The 18379-nt window shown below is 42.5% G+C and overlaps 1 protein-coding gene across 2 annotated transcripts in view; it reads left to right on the top strand.

The window, feature by feature from the left end:
• LOC122465789 overlaps positions 1-14418 on the top strand; it is a 28148-nt gene extending 13730 nt beyond the window's left edge. For both annotated transcript variants that reach the window (XR_006290839.1, XM_043546386.1), the window contains 2 exons: positions 3660-3720; positions 14188-14418. The gene's annotated coding sequence lies outside the window, so the exon portion shown is untranslated. The remainder of the gene's footprint in view (positions 1-3659; positions 3721-14187) is intronic.
• The last annotated feature ends 3961 nt before the right edge of the window (positions 14419-18379 follow it).

Here is an 18379-nt window from a genome sequence, read left to right as displayed (position 1 = left end):
CTCCAGGGATACTGCTTGTGAGTCACCTAACATGGAATTGACATGAGCAAGCAGTCGAAGAAGAAAAAACAGTTACCTACCTTTTATAGCTGTTGTTCTTTGAGATGAGTTGATCATGTCCATTCCATTACCCACCCTCCTATCCCTCTGTCAGAGTTGACAGCAAGAAGGAACTGAGAGGGCATGGGACCAGTGGTGCCCCATATACTGGCGCATGAGCACAGAGCTCCAGGGGGCACTAGAGCTGGCCCTATGGATACTTCTAAGGGAAAAATCTCCAGCAGCTGTGCACGTGGGCATACACACACCTAACATGAGCAACACATTTCGAAGAACAACAGTTACGAAAGATAGGTTACCATTTTTTCCTAATTGTCACTGGGTGATTGACCCTTTAAGGGGAGATAGGTCCAACCCCACCTGTGACACGGTTAGCGGCATCCCCAGCTTTGGACTTTTTCCAATTCTAATATATCTTTTTTGAGATGGAGTGACCAGAACTGCACATGATATTCAAGATGTGGGCATACCATGGATTTATACTGTGGTATTATGATTCCTACTGTCTTATTATATATCCCTTTCCTAATGATTCCTAACACTTAGCTTTTTTGACTGCCACTGCATACTGAGCAGATGTTTTGAGAAAACTAGCCACAATGACTCAAAGGTCTCTTTCTTGAGTGCTAACAGCTAATTTAGACCCCATCATTCTGTATATATAGTTGGGATTATGTTTTCCAGTACGCATTACTTTGCACTTACCTGATTTTTATCAGCCATTTTGCCACCCAGTCACCCACTTTTGTGATTACCATGGAACCTTCTGGCCTTTGAGTCTATGAACCTAAGAAAGGTCTTTGGAGTATTAAAAGATGCTGTATTGACAATAAATCCTGTGAAAAGGATTTTAACCCAAAGGTCAGTGGTTTTTTTTTCCCCTGTGACTTTTTTCTGCAGCTGAAGCAATGCCTGGATGGAGTAAGATGAGTGGTCAATTACTATGAAAAACTGATTCTAATATGTATAGATCAATCCTGCTGTGGCTGGATTAAGAGGAAGCAGGTTCTACCTGTTTATGTCTCAAATGTATTCTGATAAATGCAGCAGGATCTTTTTTTCTTTTAATTAGTTCTTGGTTTGGTTTCATATCCATCTAATAAACTTAGTCACCAAGACTGTCTCCTGTGAGTGCATTTTCCCCAGAATTCTTGTGTAGTCAGCAGTTATAGTGTATCTCACTCTGTGCGTATGCTGGATGATTTTGGGGCACTCTTTTGCAAAGAAGAAAAATTTCTGACACGTTCTTGAAACCATTCTCACAATAGGGTGACACGGTTATTATTTAAATATCACACTAAGCAGATACTGGGTAGCACGTCAGTATCCGTTTAAAAAGCATATGCAGTAGGCTATAGGTATACCTTGTCTAGGAAAAGACAAATGAAAATATAAAGAGGGGTTTCATCCAATCCGGTATTAAGAACAGAGATTCATCTCTCTTTTTTCTTTGTCCATTTGTTCTACATTCCCAATTTGCTGAAGGGCTTCTTAGTTAGATTGCTTGCTTTACCACATAGTGTAAATTGCTTACACTAAAGATTAAAGGTTTCAGATGATCAAGTGCAAAAGCACAGAACAGTTACAGAATTCTTATAGGCAAGCTCTGTTAATGAGCTGCTGGCTGGCACTTGATACCCACTGCTGCAAGGTAAACAAGGAAGTATCTCAAAATGGGGAGTGTTTTTATACTTTAGGGAGAGAGTAGGTTATTTCCCTGGTGACATTTCCTCATTCTGGACAGCTCTGAAGTTTCCCTGCTAAGAATTACTTTATTGATGTCATTGAAGATACCAGCTTTAGACAAGAAATCAAAGACTCCCTGTTGCTCAGTGACCTGCCTACATGAGAGACCACTTCATGGTCTGATCTAAAGCCCAGATAAATTAATGGGACTCGTTCCATTCATTTTTAATGGGTTTCGGATCAGTCTCCACCCCCTTTGACAAGCTGCCATAGTTGTGGTCTGCAGACTGTTTTTAGTGCTCAGATGGAGCAAGTTTAGTGCTCACGTGGTTCTGGTCGCTTTCCAATCGATGCACAGAATATCTGAGTAATTCCTGATATAAACCAGAGTGAACTGTCATTTATGTTAATATTCTACCAAAGTGTGAACTCTAGAGCTATTGAGGCATTATTAGCACTCCTAATGGTCTATTTTGCAGCCTCCCTCACCCCAGGACCATCAGGTGATATATTCTTTCATGGCTGTATAGATCTGAGGTGTTTAGTATTTACAGTGCTGTTTTACTTTTGTTTCCCTGGAAGTACCAATAAAAACCAACTTGCATAAAGCTTATTTACTTTCCTACACATTAACGTCAAACCAATTTTGCATTTCACCTCTTGTCTGACATTCTTTGCTTAAGGTTGTAAAACATGTAAACTGGTAGTTGTGTAAACTTTTACAGCTGGGGAGATACCTTATCATACTGAACATAAATAATGTGCAATTAATTATCAGTACATTTATATATAAAGAGATAATATTAGTCCCGGTGCCAAGGTCCATCAAAAAGCCCACTTACGTTTCGAAGAGAAAAATTTACATGTTATACAGTGTAATATTTACATGTTATAAATAACATTTTAAAGTGGATAACTGTATCTAGGTACATGTAATTCTCTGGAAGAGAATGGTAATATATTTGGTTGGTCTTGGGCTATGTACCTGTTTAAAAAGAAAATGTGTTGTATATATATCTGAAAACAAAGGAAGCAATGCTAGTTTTTGTTTAGCTTCAGGTAAATTGCTAGCAAATGTTAGGACCTTTTGCATCCCTTCAATCTCCCAGTGTATCCTGAACAGAAGTTCTCATCTTCTCACCAGCTGATATGATAGATTTGGATAAAACTATGGAGTAAAGAATTGTTGAGAGACAGTAGCAAATTCATATTCCAATTTGTATGATATGGATTTGCAACACTTCAGAGAGAGACTGGAAAGAAAATAATACAAAGAGGTATGTATCTATTCCAGAACTCTGACAGGTATAATAAATGATTGTGAAAAAGCCAGTCCTTTGTACCACATAGAGCCGTATAACCTGGGAAGGTGTGTGGCAAAATGAATGAATGAAAATCAGCTTGATGTTCATAAATAAGTTGTTTTGCAAGTGCTATGTGAGAAACATCACATTCCAGTGAAGCAGCAACAGCAGCCATACCACTTGATTCTATTCCTATTGAAGTCTATTACACTGGCTACAAATTAATAGGAAACCATGGTCCAGTGCTCTGAGGTACGGCACTGGGAGCCAGTGCTCCAATCCCAGCTCTTATACCAACTCCCTATGTAGTCGTAGTCGCAGCCAAGTTACCTGCTCTTTCTGCTTCAGCTTCTCACTGTAAAAGGTGGGTAATAATACTTACCTAGCTCTCAGTAGACCTCTGAGAAATAATTGATTAATGCTTGTAAAATGCTATATACACACCCCCAAAAGCTATGTTAAAAGAGCATTATTAAGATTGTAACATCAAGCACTCAAATGTTAGAAAATGCCAGAATCAAAATTGGCTGTGCAACTTTAATTTAGCCTTTTGTGCATATGCATTATGATAGTCTTTAACTGCATGATCACATACTAGTTTTTCCACAGGTCCCTTGCTTCATTCAGTGCACAGGATGGACTTACACTGGGGATGAATCAAGGTTGTGAGGTAAAGCAGTCTGTTGTCTGTTGAACCCCTCTTTATTTGTTGCAGATTTGTCTGGATCTAGACTGTTCTCAGTGGTAGCTGATGACAGAACAAGCAGTAATGGTCTCAAGTTGCAGTGGGGGAGGTTTAGGTTGGATATTAGGAAAAACTTTTTCACTAGGAGGGTGGTGAAACACTGGAATGCGTTACCTAGGGAGGTGGTGGAATCTCCTTCCTTGGATATTTTTAAGGTCAGGCTTGACAAAGCCCTGGCTGGGATGATTTAGTTGGGGATTGGTCCTGCTTTGAGCAGGGGGTTGGACTAGATGACCTCCTGAGGTCCCTTCCAACCCTGATATTCTATGATTCTATGCAAAAGTTGGAAGATGTGTCATGAAAGAGGCAGGGGATGGCAAAAAGAGATAGGATGGATTCATGGTTAAGGCTGTTAGCATATAAGCCTGTTTGTTAGCCTGAGATAGTATTTTGTGTTTGACTTTTAATACTCTTACATCCTTACTAATATGTATGAAGGACAAAGATGCTGTGTGTTGCATTTCCCACAATCAGATGGGGCTTTTAGTACAATGGGACAGATAAGGGATGGAACTAAAAGTGTTACAGGGTATGGTGGGAGCGTAGAACAGAGTGAATATCCTGGCCTATGCAGACAATCTGGTCCTGATCGCAGACAACCGCAAGAGTCTCCAACAAATGCTTGACATCACCAGCCAGGCTGCCAACTGGATGGGACTCCACTTCAATGCCAGGAAGTATGCATCCCTGCATATCGATGGCAGTAGAAGGGATTTGGTCCAGGCAACACCATTTCCGATCCAGGGTGAACCTATGATCTTCCTTGAGGACAGGCAAGCGTACCAACATCTCGGCACACCAACGGGTTTCCATGTCCAGCAGACACCTGAGGATACCATCACGGAGCTCCTACGAGATGTGGCCAGGATCGACTTCTCCCTACTGACACCATGGCAGAAGATCAATGCCTTGAAAACCTTCCTGATCCCCTGTATCTCATTTGTTCTGAGGGGATCTGCCATGGCGAAGGTACCTCTGAACAAGGCAGACAACACCACTGGGCACCTGGTGAAGAAGTGGATGTTTCTTCCCCAGAGGGCCAGCAATAAATTGGTGTACATCTTGCACAGGCAGGGCGGTGCCAAAGTCCCTCGTATGGGTGATCTCTGCAACATTGCAGTGATCACTCACGCCTTCCGACGTGCCCGGACGCCATGGTGAGAAACATCGCAGAAAGTGCTCTGCATGATGCTGTCAAGAAGCAAATTGCGAGGACCCCCTCCAACCAAGATGTTGCCACCTACCTGAGCGGCTCACTGGAAGGCAAATTTGGAAGAGACAGGCGAGACTTTGCTTCGCTCTGAACTCATGCCCACAATGCTACGCGACAACTGGAGAAGCGTATCGGCTGCCACTGGATGTGGTGCGAGGAATGCCAGGAGCTGGGAGTCCTGGTGCCAAAGGTGAAAAACACAGAGCATATCATCATCACTCCAGGAGCTAGAACAATGCTGGAGAGGACCCTGAAGGATGCTATCCGCTGCCAATATGTGGAAAACCTGAAATGGAAGCCAGACCAGGGCAAGGCCTTTGAGGTGACATTCAAGTGGGACGCCAGCAACCACTTCCTCCCCAGGGGCAGCTGCACTCGATTTGCCGACTGGAGGTTCATTCACTGGGCCCAGCTCAGCTGCATCCTGCTGAACGGAGCCATCCACCACGGTAATCAGGACAAGTGATACAGGAAGTGCAGCTACACCAGCGAGACGCTACCCCATGTCCTGTGTAGCTGCAAGCCCCATTTGAGAGCTTGGCAGCTGTGACACAACACCACCCAGGATCGCCTGGCCAGAGCCATACCGTCACCTGTGGGTGTTGGATCATATTAAAGAAGTTCTGTATTAAAATCACAAATGAGTTTGATTCCCCATAGTTTAAATTCCAGGGTATTACTAATTAAGAGGGAGGTCTCTTGGTTTTGGCGGCTAATTGTGTTAGTACATCCTAAGACAGAGTCTGTTCTCAAAGCAATACTGTGTAACAACAGAAACAGCACACAGAGACTCCCCCGCCCTTTTGTTGTATTTATCTCGCTTTGTTAACAATTGTGATTAAAACGGAGATAGAGGTATACGTGGATGGATGCTTGGTGTGGATAATAACTGAATGATCAGGAAGGTGCCAGCCTAAGAATCCAGTGTCCATCGGCCAAAGAAGGCGTCAAGTGGAAACAATCAGAGGACCCCCGGAGGGCAGACTGGAATCCACCCAACAGCCTCAAGGATGGGAGAACCGAAGAACAAGATAACATCTGGCAGCACGGAGCTGTCAGGAATGTGCCATCTGCTGATTGATTCAGCAACAGCATGATGAAGCAATTCCCATAGACTGGCATAGGAAGAAATTCCTATAAAAATGGATTCTAGAAACTGAGAACTTTGGGGTCTGATTCTGCAAACCAATTTCCAGGAGCATCAGATGAGCATCTGAGAAGGCCCTGCTCCCACCTCGTGTCCAGGCCACCTGGCCAGTGGCTTGGCACAAGCAACTCTAAGGCTGCTAACTATGATAACAACCTTGCAGAACCTGTGTGTGTGTGTGTGTGTGTGTGTATGAATGAATGCGTGAATAAATATGAAATTGAATGGAATGTTTTAGCTATAACTAACTGCTTACTATGATTCTTTCTGTATTCACAATAAATGTGGCATTTTGCCTTTTCCCCTTTAATAAGATCCTGCTGGTTTTTATTTTATTGATATAACATGGGGAAGGTTGCCGTAAACTCCGCCATCCCTAGAACCGACAGTCAACTGCAACCGGATATCGTCATCACCAGCAAGGACCGGAAGATCATCATCATGGTGGACATCACAGTGCCTTTCAAAACAGGACTCCAGCCTTCCATGACACCCAAGCTTGAAACCTGGAGAAATACGCCCCTCTGGCCAACACCCTGAGAGCTAGGGACTACAAGGTCCAAACTCATGCGCTGATTGTTGGAGCCCTGGGCGCATGGGACCCCGGTAACAAGCGAGTGCTGAAAGAATGTGGAGTTGGTCAATGCTACGTTCGGCTGATGCAGCAACTCATGGTGTTGGACGCCATCAGGAAGTCGAGGGACATCTACACAGAATGCATCAGTGGACATCAGCAATACCAGGAGGGATGAGTTGGAGTGCCAATGAGAAGCGCAGTCTGGAAAGTAACTCAGATACTTTCCTGATGGACTGTTTTTTTCCTCTAAATGGACAACCTACCTAATTCTCAATTACTGAGGCACAATTTCCACTGATTTATATTTTGCTTTCCACAACCAAATCTCTGTACAACTTTTCATGAGTGATGTACCCGAGTATTCAGATTCTAATATCTAAACTGTATTGTTAAATCTATTCACCTAAATGTGGGTTATTGCTAATTATGTGCTCTATGTATCATATGACTTTTAAAAACAAACTTTGTATTTGTGGATAATCTAAGCACTATGCCCAGATGTACAGACAGTCTTTTCTCAACCTATGTATTATATAATTTTTTTAACATTAGCTGTAATAAAATTTTTAAAAATGAGCGCACACTTGACTGCCTCAACTCCTTATCTCAAAGCAAGGTCAGGCAACCAGTTGGGAGGGGCAAGGAGGGGTTTTTTTGGGTGGGAGGGAGGTAAAACACTAAAAGACCAGAGAAATACCTGCCCCTGACCGGAGCACAACCTCACTCCTTACCCCTCCCATGGGGTACAAAAGGGGTGGGATGAAGACCCCAACTCCTGACCCTCCAGAATGGAACATGACCATAAGTTATAAGGGGTGTGACTAGGGGCATGCATTGCAGGTATATTTGGGCCTGCTAAGAAGAAGAAGGGGGAGGGGGAATGGGAGTGGGAGTGGGAAGGAGAATGATAATGGTAATGGGAGAGGGACTGGGAATCGGGTGGTAAGGAACAGGGACACAGGCAAGGCTCTGCAGTGTCAGAGCTGGGAAGGGAGGACACAGGGTAAATGCTCTGTGGCATCAGAGCTGGAAACAGAACACTGGGATGAGGGAGCTCCATCCATGCGGAGCTAGGTGTTAGAAGAAGAAGGGGTTCTATTAATGTATAGAACTGTAGTTGGGGGAGGGGGAAGGAAAGGGGAAAACTCTATCAGCCTATAAAGATAAGCCCAACTGGTGTGAAGGGCTTTGGAATATATTTATTGGGGTTTTTAGTTCAAGGCAAACATCGCATTGCCTGTGCTTAGGACTTCTGGTCTTCTGCTTTCTGTCTGCGTGACAAGAACCAGGGAAGGGGGTGAAGGGAAAGCCCTCTAACAAAGGCAGCTGAATGCTGCCCAGGAGAATTAGATGCTATCCCTGCTTCTACCACAGGCTTCCTGTGTGATGCTAGGCAAGTCACTTAAACCAAGTTTTTCACAGGAGATCTACTGGTTATGTGTTTCTCATTTTCTGGGTGCCCAACTTCATACACTGGAGTCTGATTTGCAGAAGGGCTGAGCACACTCCATGCCTAATGAAGTCAATAGGATCTGTGCTTTGAACATATGTAGTGCTATATAATGCTAAGTACTCTGAAAAATTAGGTCCTAGTCATCTCAAATGGGGGACCCAAAGTTAGTGGATATTTTTTACTGTAATCTTCTTGTGCCTCTGCTCCCATCATCCTCACTTCACAAAGGTATTGTGAAGATAGATTGTTTGTGAAGCACTCAAATATTATAGTGTTGAACACCTTAGAAAAGCCCATGAAGAAATGAATGATTCTGTCTCGGAGCAGAGTCTGAATCATGTGCTCTAAATAAGGCATGGAGGCCACACATTGAACAATGACGAGAAAACAAAATATCGAACAGCTGATTGTTAAATGAGCACCATCCATTCCATGCCTTTTTGAGTGCTTGATGTTGCAACTTAGTAATGTTCTTTCAACATAGGTTTGTTTATGTTTAATTTCCTATCTTCTCATCCAATATCTCTCTCCCTCCTGGTCCCTTGTCCAGTCTCTTTTCCCAGCTGCTTGCGGCTTTATTTCATTTTATTTTATTTTATTTTATTTATTTATTTATTATGTATTCTTATCAAAAGCACTTTTTGGAGAGTTCAGAGAAATAGTCCAGATTACTGAAACAAAACCCAAACTCATGCAGGCAGGGCTTTTTACATTCTTTGTTAAAAAGAATCTGTCAGGTATGGTACCAAGAAAAATTTGCCTTAAATCATAGGAAAGTTTGTAGCTATTATTGAATTTTATTCCATTTTCATAGCCCATTTTTGTGACTATGAAATATAAGTTACAGTGTTCTTGGTTCTGCCTGTGAATAGTGAGGACCTGTATCCAGGCACTGGGTTCTTTCCAAGGCCAGCTGTATGGCTCTGGAGTCTATTGACAAGGTTACTCTTAGAGGATATCACCAAGGTCTCCTTCTGCTGCCCCACAAATCCTTTGTCTTTCAGGAAACAGCACTCTCCACCATCCCATTTTTAATTTGTGATTGTTCTTCAAATAGTTGGAGCTGGGAAACAATATCACTGGGATCCAGTCTCAGCTGTAAGTTTTCCAGATTCTAGAACCAGAGACAAAGCCTTTTTTCTCATCTAGTTTCCGTCAGCCATTTTGTGTAACCCTGGAGAGTTTTCTTTGCTTGGACTGAGAAGCTATTTTAATCTCCAGTTTTCATCTTGCTTCACTTTTATGCAGTGAGTGAAGCTGCTGTTCCAAATCTGCTTGGTAGTAGCTCAGCCTGAGTTGCTTTTAAATGTCAGATTGGAGATGTGCCCATTTTTAGCTAACACCAGTATTACTCTTTTTGCTTCACGTGAATAGCCACAGGTCCCAGTTCGCAGATGCTTATATATTCCCTATAAACATTGAGAAAATCCTTGAGATGAAACATGGTTAGAGTTTTGGGAGCTGGTGAGGCTGCCAGCATGTCTGAGGAACTGAAATTTAATCAAAGTCCAGATATCAACTCCTTACGGACTTTGAATTGAATAGATACTAGAGAGGCAGGTTGTATCATTTTGGGCTTATGTTTGAGTAGATATGCAATGAAAATCCTCTATGAACAGGCTATTTCTTTATCCTCCATTCTTGTCTCTGCTCTCCTATCCCACATGCTCTTAGCCCCCTTCCAATCCTTCCTTCCCCCCACCATTGTTCTCTGTACTCTTTACACATCCCTTTTTTCTTATCCCTTGCCTTTCCAGTCCCACCTGTTTTTCCCTCTCTACCTTCCTCCTGGCTTAATCCCCAATTGCTTTTACCGTGATCACTTCCACAGCCTCCCTCCGCTGCTCCTGCCACCCCAGTTCTGGTCTCCGTCAGTGTCCAAACATTATGCTTTGCCATTAGGATCCTGCTCCTGCAGGGCATCTACCCAGAACTACACTCCTGAAACATCTGAGCAGAGTGGAGCGCTGAGCAGGGGAACTCTCCCTGTTGTCATGCATTGCTGGTGATGCTCCTCCAGTCAGCTCTCTACTCCGCCAGGTGCTGTAGGTATTGGTGGTGAGGCAGCACAGCTCAAAGGGATTGCAGGAGGTGTCTTGCTGCATTGGAACACAATAAACAACCCTCCCATGTTGAGGGATAACGAGTGTAGGACTGTCTGGGAAATGCAGGACACAGCTGTAAGCTATACAACTCTGTCTGCTCATTGCTTTTAAGTAATTTTAGGAACATAAATGAAGAGAGCAGTTAGCTGATTAACATTAGCTGTAATACGACAGTAAAGTAGTGAAATAATAGTGACTGGCAATGGGATCTGGGACCTTTCTTCTCATAGTCACTGGTTCAAATCCTACCTGATTTAGCAGTGACCAAAAACTGTTTGACAGCTGTTCATGGCCTCATTAAAATGAGCTGGTAGTTTCAGTTTTGTACCCAGTACACAAGAGTCCACATCCTGTTTGGCACTAATTAGCATCCTTGTTGGAAGCCTGAGACCACAGATAGTTCAGCTCCACAGCTAATAATTCTATCTCACTCTTGCAGTTCCAAGTTGAGGCACATTGCCCGTGGCAGCGTGGGAAAGTCTGTGCTGCTTTTCCCTGTGCTATATCTTTTGCGCAAAAGAGAAAAGGCTTCAGACCCAAAGAGCTGTGAATCTGGCCCTTCTCACCAGCACTCCATTTACACACACACAATATTAAAAGTTTCAAAAAGGACTGATGTAGAGTTTAAATGTTTGCTTTTCATTCCCCCCACACCCCACCCTCATGGCAATTGTTATGAATACTAGGTTAGAAGCCAATTGCTGGATTTTTTTTTTTGTCTGCCATTCAGTGTTGTTGTTTTTTTTTAGCCTCGTATGGCGCACAAGCCAACATACCAACAGATTATTTACATCCCCTTAGTCAAAATTGTAACTAAAGCATTGCCAGCCTAGGCTTGGCAAGCTGGTCAACTGACCACTCAAATAATGTCAACTAACCACCTAGTATTTGAGCACAGTCAATTATTGTTAAATATTCTAACAAGAATGCCCTGATGTAGGCAGTGGCCTACCTTTTTGATTGCCTTATGGTACCTTCTGTTTAGCAAGCCTACTAAAATGTCTTGATCACTCACTTTGCTATAAGCTAATGCCAAGTGTTGGGAAAAAGGTGAATACATTGAAAACTGATCATCTTGACTGGCAAGGATCTTGCAGAACAAACTGTATGTATGTAGACAGGCCATCAATGTACATAGCAGTTTACAAAGCACATTAAACAAGCTAAAACACATGGCCCCTGTCCTGAAGAGCTTACAATCTAAATTGACCAGACAAACATACAGAACTTAACTCAGAAGAGAGTGGTGGAAGGAGAGGAGGGTTCTGTTACAGATATATCCCAGAATTCACACCCTGTACATATTGTAATAATCTTTGTACATAGTATGCCTTGTAAGGTATCATTTGAAAACTCATAATTTGCTGATCTGTATTGTCGCAGTAAAATATGTGTGGTAGCATTGTGAAATAAGATTCCCCTGTATGGTGTTATTAACACATGTTCCAAACCCCACAGCTCTGCCCAAACAGAAGTTGGCAGACAGGTCTGTCCTAAACAAAGGAATGTGTGCTTGCCTTAATTTGCATTTAAGCAGGAAAGAGAGTCATCAAACAGGAAGGGACAAGAAAGGAAGTTCAAACAGGTGAAAAAAACAGCTGTGGAACATCCTTCCACATAGACTCTTGTCTCCTGGGTCTCAGCTGGAAATGTTTTTCAAGAGGGGGACTGAATCTATAAAAAGGAGGGACAGACACCCCAAGGAACCCCTCTTTCTTTTCCTGAGCCATCACATTCACTCCACCTGAAGAGACAAAGGAAGCATCCATTGGACTCTGGGGGAAGGGTCCTGACCTAAAGAGTTTGTTCAGTAAGACTTCTGAAAGCATGTGGTGAGAAAACTTAGCTTTGAATCTACTAGAGTTAAGTTAGGCACCAGTAAGCATTTTATCTTTATTTTTCTTGTAACCATTTCTGACTTTTGTGCCTCATTACTTGTATTCACTTAAAATCTCTCTTTGTAATTAATAAACTTGTTTTATTGTTTTATCTAATGCAGCATGTTCAAGTTGAAGTGTCTGGGTAACTCTGTTTGGGGTAACAAGTTGTGTGCATATCATTCCTTTAAAGAGATAATGTACTCAGTATACTTGTACTTTCTAGGAAAGGGCTGGGCAGTATGGGACATACGTTTCTGGAGGAAAATCCATGTTTGTTGGGATCACCCTGCAGCATAACCAAGGCTGGTAAGAGCCAAGGTGTGGCTGGCTTGCTGTAGCACACACACACTGACATAGCTGTTTGGGAGCAGTCCAGGCTGGAGGCTACAGCAGCAAGGCATTGTAAAGGGCACCCAAGGTTACAGACTAAGGGTGACACAGCTACTCATTAATCTGGATTATACCCTGGTATGTCACAGGGTCACAGCCATTTAACCTCCTCACCCAACACAAAAACAAAATATGCATGGCCAAGAAGCTGCTTGAAGAGTTCGCCTGCTGCCTAACAGAGCATAAATGCATTTTAAAATTGTGTTTTTCTTTCATAGTTACTAAGTGCTTGTTTTAGTTCAGTGTAATTTAATTTATTTTCATTTGTAACTGTTCAGTCTTTAATAATGTTCACGTTTAAAAACTAATGTAACTGCTGAAAAGGTCATAATTATTCTTTCTCTCTCTCTCTTTTTTTTTTTTTTTTTTTTAGAGCTTCATTTCATTGTTTCACATTTTTCTGAGTTATAATAGCTCAGTTAAGTAACTTGGTTTTTGTAATTAGGCATCCGTATCTATATAAAGGCTAAACCTATTGGAAACCATAACTCTGACTCTCTTTTGTTGTTGTTTTTATGGTGGTTACTACTCTAATAAACTAGTGCTTTAAAATATTTGACCAGTCAGTTGACCAGTTATTTTTGGACCGATCAAATGTCCAACACTATACCAGGTTAGCACAATTCTGGAAAGAGGTTGTGTTGGTTACATGTTCTTCTGTGACAGTTGGTTGTTAGAATGTGTTATTGCACATTCATTATATTGTTTCTTGGTTCTGATTTTGTTTTTAAATTTCTCAGTGACATAAGAATGGGTTGTGTTGGCGTTAAATCTGCTAGTTAGTATCCACCTATAAATGTTTTATGCTACTTAAAATTGCTAATATAAGCTCCTTAACATAGTATCTATAAAGAGGATTAAAAAAAGTACTGTGTTTGAACCAGCCCTGTCTCCCTTCCTGTATGTTTCTGTTGAAGCAAGTAAACGTTTTCATAGAATCATAGAATATCAGAGTTGGAAGGGACCTCATTTTGTTTGCTTTGGCTCCCGGAAATATAGAAAAATGGCTTTGCAAACTCTGCAAGAACATGAATACTGTAAAATTTGTGCAAAATCATAGAAACACTTTTGAAGCAGTTGGTTTTATTCTGCATGCAGTAGTTATGTCTGTTAGCAGAAATAAAATGTATCCCTGCAGAGAAGTAAAACCAGTTAATTGTTTTCTTGAAAACACAGTGGAGATGTGCATATATCTGAGTAATGAGCAGAAAACACTGTTGATCTCATGCTATGTGGAACTGTGTGGTTCAGAACATGGTCCTCCACTGTCTTTCTTCCATTGCAACCCCCTGTGCAGGTATCTGTTTTCACTCCCACTGATCTCAGACTTTTGCTATTGATTTCAACAGGAGCTGGGGCAGATCCTTAGCATTAACGTTAAAGATGGGCCTGAACCACAAAGTTCAGATCCTGATCCAAGATGGGCGACCCTATGTAAGGACATGGCAGTTTAGTTATTGTGTGAGCTAGAGAGCACCGCAGGGTCCTGTTTGTGACCAGCAGCTGGCAAACAGAACCTCTTTTAAATCTATTACAACCAAGTTCCTAACCTGGGGAATACTGCTGTAACATTTACTTTTATCAGATTTCTTTTTCTTATTCAGTCATTTGTTTCTCTGTGTGTCAGGGTGAAGAACAGCTAACATGTATACAACACTGCTGCAACTCCTTATCTTGGTGCAGATGCATATTGGCAAAGGTTTCTAGATGTTTTAAGTCCCTTTCTGGCTTTACTATTGCACAAACAGTATTACAGAGCAGGTGCTCGCTGCATGACCTGTGCATATCCACTTGCTGAGTAACACATAAGTAACTTCTTTCATGCCAAGAGTAAATGAACACTCACTCTATTGTATCTCTCTTCTTAAGAAAAAACACACACACACAAATTTCCACATAGGTTTTGCGTGCTTCTGGTGTCTCAGACGTGTTCTGGAAAATTAATGACCCAAGAGTGATGATAAGTAGGGTTAGGGAATTATGACAAACAAATCCATAGCACCAGACCTACATTTTTATTAGTATTTAATTGCAAAATTAGTGTTGGAAAGGAACATAGTAGATATACTACAAAGTCTCTAGAGTTTAGTAAAGTATGATTCCGTGCTTCTGGAAATTTTACTGGAAATGTAATGACTGTGTCCATACTCACAGTAACAGGCTGGCAGGACTCTCAGATTTTAAGGTCAGAAGGGGCCATTATGATCATCTAGTCCAGTGGTTCTCAACCAGGGGTACACAGAGGTCTTCCAGGGGTACATCAACGCATCTAGATATTTGTCTAGTTTCACAACAGGCTTCATAGAAAGCACTAGTGAAGTTAGTACAAACTAAAATTTCATACAATGATTCATCTTATACTGCTCTATATGCTGAAATGTAAGTATGATATTTATATTCCAGTTGATTTATTTTATACTTATATGGTGAAAATGAGAAAATAAGCAATTTTTCAGGAATAGTGTGCTGTGACACTTTTGTATTTTTATGTCTGATTTTGTAAGCAAGTAGTTTTTAAGTAAGGTGAAACTTGGGGGTATACAAGACAAATCAGACTCCTGGAAGGGGTACAGTAGTCTGAAAAGACTGGGAGCCACTCCTTGACCCCCTGCATAACACAGGCCATAGAAATTCATCAAGTGATTCCTGCATCAAATTAATAATTTCTGGTTGAGCTAGAGTAGAACTTTTAGAAAGACACTCCTAATATTATAGACGTAAAATATGGTGACGGTCCCACTAGATCAGTAGGACTTCAGCACGTGCTTAAGTGCCTTGCTCAATAGGGGTTGCCTACTAAATCAGCACCTGGAACTGGGCAGGAACCGGATTTTCCGTTCTATAAGAAATTCTCTGAATATGACTGTTCTTTGTTCTGAAACAGAACAATAACAATTCTTTAATGTCCTGAAAAATTAAATTCTAAAGGAAAAAAAAATTCAGATCAAATTGTTTTAATAAAAAATCAAAATATTTTTCCAATTTTGACATTTTACATTTTTTTCATAATATAAAATGTCATTTCAAAATGAAAAATCAAATGTGTTCTCTTTCCAAAATGAAATGTCATCAAATTGATCAGTTCCCATGTGTAAGCGGGGGAATAGTCCCGCTATTGTGGGGAATTTTCCTGGCTTCTGCACTACCCCGGTGAAGTGGGCTAGCAAAAGGATCTGAGTCCTCGCTCCCACTTCCTTTACCCAGAGGCCTCCCTGCCCTTGAAGACTCCCCTTCCACTCTCCTGTCTGGCGGAGTCCTCGTAACCCCAACAAGGCTGGCCCAGGATTCCTGGGGGGCTCGACCCCCAACCCTGCTGTGGTCACCTAGGACAGGGGCTAGGGTGTCCCCACTCTGGGGTACTCTCTCTGCACTGGGCACTTCTCTTACCCACTGACCATTACATACAATTTAAAGCAAATGCAAGTTATTTAGTCAACAAGTAACTTTAAAAAGAATACGGAAAAATGGGAAAGGTTAAAGGAAACACATCAACCCGCTCTGTGGCAGGGAACATCACAAACAGTGTCTCTGGAATGTCCAGGCAGTTCAGTCTGTTCCTTGTAAGTCCCAGGACTTCTTCTCAGGCCCTGGCTGTGCTGCAGGGATGCTGTGGGTTGGACACTCGCTCCGGTGGTGGCCACATGCTTTCAGGCTCTAGGTGACAGGGCCCTTCTTCCCAGCATTGCCCCTGCCCTGTCAGGGTTACCAATCCCGCGCCCCTCCCCCCAAGTCTGGCCTGCAGAGCCTCCTGGCTGAGGCGTCTCCCTGTGCTGGGCCTGCTGCCCAGGGTTCCCCTCGCTATCCCCAAGATGCTCACCACACCCGGCTCCAGACTGCTCCAGCCCCAGTTCCCGCCCCACTCTGCCTCAGCACGGCTGCTGCTCTGCCTCCAGCTCCCTGGGCTGCTTCTCTGGCCCCTCTGGTTCTGGTTGCTGCAGCTGTTGGATCACATTAAAGAAGTTCTGTATTAAAATCACAAATGAGTTTGATTCCCCATAGTTTAAATTCCAGGGTATTACTAATTAAGAGGTCTCTTGGTTTTTGGTACTGTTTCTCTCCCTCTATGTGTGAAACTTGCAAGCTGCTAATTGTGTTAGTACATTCTAAGAGTCTGTTTTCAAAGCAATTCTTTGTAACAACAACTACTCACACAGAGAGAGGCTCAAAGCAATACTCTGTAACAATAGAAACAGCACCCAGAGACTCCCCGCCCTTTTGTTGTATTCATCTCGCTTTGTTAACAATTGTGATTAAAATAGAAATAGAGGATGTATGTGGATGGATGCTTGGTGTGGATAATAACTGAATGATCAGGGAGGTGCCAGCCTAAGAATGCAGTGTCCATCGGCCGAAGAAGGCGTCAAGTGGAAATAACCAGAGGACCCCCGGAGGGCAGACTGGAATCCACCCAACAGCCTCAAGGATGGGAGAACCAAAGAACAAGATAACATCTGGCAGCACGGAGCTGTCAGGAATGTGACATCTGCTGATTGATTCAGCAACAGCATGATGAAGCAATTCCCATAGACTGGCATAGGAAGAAATTCCTATAAAAATGGATTCTAGAAACTGAGAACTTTGGGGTCTGATTCTGCAAACCAATTTCCAGGAGCATCAGATGAGCATCTGACAAGGCCCTGCTCCTGCCTCGTGTCCAGGCCACCTGGCCAGTGGCTTGGCACAAGCAACTCTAAGGCTGCTAACTATGATAACAACCTTGCAGAACCTGTGTGTGTGTGTGTGTGTTTGTATGAATGAATGTGTGAATAAATATGAGATTGAATGGAATGTTATAGCTATAACTAACTGCTTACTATGATTCTTTCTGTATTCACAATAAATGTGGCATTTTACCTTTTCCCCTTTAATAAGATCCTGCTGGTTTTTATTTTATTGGTATAACATTTTGGTGGAGAATTGCGAAAGGGGGAATATTGGTAAAAAACCTCAGTTATTGTAAATATTGGTGTGCACATCGCCAACTCTATTGAGCTAGGCATTTCTATTAGGTTAACCAGACCTGCTGGCCTCCGAGAAGGTAGCAGGGAAAAACAAGTTAACCAGACCTGCTGGCCTCTGGGAAGGTAGCAGGGGAGAAACGCATAGATTAAGCTACGATTACTAAACCTAAGCCCTATTGCTCACTAAGGTATCAGGGACAGCAAGAAGGTCCACGGACCAGGCTAGGCTACTCAGTGAAATAAGGAATAGCAGGTTCAGGGAATCTAGGCTGTGTCACCCACTGAGTAAAACCAGGGGAGACAAAGAAGCCCCCGCTGAATAAAATCAGGAGTGACCGAAAAGTTAAAAATTTGTTAGAATGTTAAAGAAAAAACAGGGTAAAGCAGGTGTAGAGGGAGGCATGAAGCCAAAAGGAGCTCCAGCCTCGCCTTTCATTAGAGAAATTACACCTTTCAAACAAGTTCTCCAAAGATATGGGCATAATCCATGGACTGAACAAGCCCTTGTAGATGTCTGTACTATATCAGACCTAGAGGATAGATTGGCTCAATACATCCTCATGTACAAACCTTCTAGTGCTGCCAAAAGAGATGCAGCAGCAATTTGGTTGTTGTGGGAGGCATGTAAGGATGCTTACCTCTGCTTGTCCTCATGTAAAGAGGAAAAGGCACAAACGGAAAAGGGAGCAGACAATTGGAAGGTGCTGGCTACAAATACCCAAAGCCAGCTGAAAATAGTGAAAGAGGCCCTCCAGGAATACAAAAAGAGTGAAAAAGTTAGCTCTGCAGAGGCTGGAGGGATGCAAGTGAAGGGGGAGAAGGTCCTATGTAAGGCACCCCCAGGCATAATTACAAAGA

Source organism: Chelonia mydas, chromosome 5 (assembly GCF_015237465.2).
Source record: "Chelonia mydas isolate rCheMyd1 chromosome 5, rCheMyd1.pri.v2, whole genome shotgun sequence".
Lineage (NCBI taxonomy): Eukaryota > Metazoa > Chordata > Testudines > Cheloniidae > Chelonia > Chelonia mydas.
The sequence above is the reverse complement of the archived record's forward strand: the minus strand, read 5'-3'. Positions and strand labels throughout refer to the sequence as shown.